This window comes from Populus nigra, chromosome 2 (assembly GCF_951802175.1).
Source record: "Populus nigra chromosome 2, ddPopNigr1.1, whole genome shotgun sequence".
Taxonomy (NCBI): domain Eukaryota; kingdom Viridiplantae; phylum Streptophyta; class Magnoliopsida; order Malpighiales; family Salicaceae; genus Populus; species Populus nigra.
In genome coordinates this window covers 13,087,577-13,090,076 of record NC_084853.1, presented here as the reverse complement: position 1 = coordinate 13,090,076, position 2,500 = coordinate 13,087,577, and positions in this window count along the sequence as shown.

The following is a 2,500-nucleotide window of genomic DNA, read 5'->3' as shown; positions in this document are numbered from 1 at the left end:
GACGTCGGGGACGCTGGCCTGCGCTGTCGAGCCCGCGAGGGCTGTCTCCGCGGCAGGCCCCCCCTGAACGGGGCACGACAGGCCACCGCGCTGGCTCGTCCAGCGTCGACAGTCCCTCGTCCAGGTTTCAGATCGCGCCAAGTCGAACCCATGACCTGCTCAAGCCATCGTGCGCTGCCGAATTCGCATCTGCGTGTAGGCTGCCATTCCACGCGGCAGCCCCTGTTTTCGTCAGCGTGCCCCCCTGACGAATTTTCCTGCCTGGCCCAGTCCAGCGTCCAGCCCCTGTTCGTCGAAAAATCTGCGCTGCTGATTTTCCACGACGAGCCTACTTTCGTCAGCGTGCCCCCCTGACGAATTTTCCTGCCTGGCCCGGCCAGTCCAGCCCCTGTTCGTCGAAAAATCTGCGCTGCCGATTTTCCACGCGGCAGCCCCTGTTTTCGTCAGCGTGCCCCCCTGACGAATTTTCCTGCCTGGCCCGGCCAGTCCAGCCCCTGTTCGTCGAAAAATCTGCGCTGCCGATTTTCCACGCGGCAGCCCCTCTTTTCGTCAGCGTGCCCCCCTGACGAATTTTCCTGCCTGGCCCGGCCGGTCCAGCATCCAGCCCCTGTTCGTCGAAAAATCTGCGCTGCCGATTTTCCACGCGGCAGCCCCTCTTTTCGTCAGCGTGCCCCCCTGACGAATTTTCCTGCCTGGCCCGGCCGGTCCAGCATCCAGCCCCTGTTCGTCGAAAAATCTGCGCTGCCGATTTTCCACGCGGCAGCCCCTGTTTTCCTCAGCGTGCCCCCCTGACGAATGTTCGTCGAAAAATCTGCGCTGCCGATTTTCCACGCGGCAGCCCCTGTTTTCCTCAGCGTGCCCCCCTGACGAATGTTCGTCGAAAAATCTGCGCTGCCGATTTTCCACGCGGCAGCCCCTCTTTTCGTCAGCGTGCCCCCCTGACGAATTTTCCTGCCTGGCCCGGCCGGTCCAGCATCCAGCCCCTGTTCGTCGAAAAATCTGCGCTGCCGATTTTCCACGCGGCAGCCCCTCTTTTCGTCAGCGTGCCCCCCTGACGAATGTTCGTCGAAAAATCTGCGCTGCCGATTTTCCACGCGGCAGCCCCTCTTTTCGTCAGCGTGCCCCCCTGACGAATTTTCCTGCCTGGCCCGGCCGGTCCAGCATCCAGCCCCTGTTCGTCGAAAAATCTGCGCTGCCGATTTTCACCGACGAGCCTACTTTCGTCAGCGTGTCCCCTTGACGAATTTCCCTGCCTGGCCTGGACAGTCCATCTTCCAGCCCATGTTCATCGAAAAATCTGCGCTGCCGATTTCCCCGACGAACCTGCAGCTGCACAAATCTGCGCTGCCGATTTCCCCCCCTGTCGGCATGGCTGCCGCTGCCCCGATGTCCAGACCAACAGTCTTTTTTGTCGACTTTGCCGATTTTGTCCGCGCTGCCGATTCCAACACTACCCCCTGCATCCAAACCAGCATTGTTTCGTCAGCTCTTCCCCTGACGATTTTAGCCCTGTAACAAACAGTAGGCCTCCAATCCCGCCAACGGGAGCCAAGTTGATAGGGAAGAGAATTGAATGACGCGCCTGGTCCTCGCACCCCGCCACCCGAGGGGCCTTTTTCCCGGCAGCCTCTGAAAAACTCTAGCTTTCACGGTCCTCGCCGCCCCTCACCACCATGGCAGGCCTCTAATCCCACCCATCAGCAGTTGTAGCCGATAGGGCAGTGATTTGAATGACGCGTCGCGGGCCGCCGGGTCATCTCACCCGGCCATTAATTGGAGCGTTTTTGGCTGGCCGAGGATGGGGGGATGGATCTCTTCTTCCGAAAAAGCAAACAGTACATCGGGAGTTATGTTGACGGGGCATGGAATTGAATGACCCGTCGCGGGCCGCCGGGTCATCTCACCCGGCCATCCCGGGGAGCGTTTTTCCCGGCAGCATCGGGGAAACTCTTGCTTTCACTGCCCGCTGCCCAAGTCCCCACTCGCATCGGCCCCCCGCGCCAACAAGCCAACGCTGCCGAATCGGCAGACACTGCTGCCGAGTCTGCCGACACTGCCCCGCGGGCTGCCACTGCCCCAGTGTCTAAACCAGCGGTCTTTCTCATCGAGCCTTGGACTATCCAGTCCGTCCTGACTCATCGCCAGCACCTGCTGCCGATTCTGCCGACTTTGCCGATTTTCTCGGCGCTGCCGATTCCAACACTGCGCCCACCGTGTCTGAACCAGCGCTGTTTCCTCAGCGTGTCCCCTCGACGAATTTTCCTGCCTGGCCTGGACAGTCCACCGTCCAGCCCGTGTTCGTCGAAAAATCTGCGCTGCCGATTCTGCCGACTTTGCCGATTTCGTCGGCGCTGCCGATTCCACCACTGCCCGCCGTGCCTGAACCAGCGCTGTTTCGTCAGCGTGTCCCCTCGACAAATTTTCCTGCCTGGCCTGGACAGTCCATCGTCCAGCCCATGTTCGTCGCAAAATCTGCGCTGCCGATTTTCCCCGACGAACC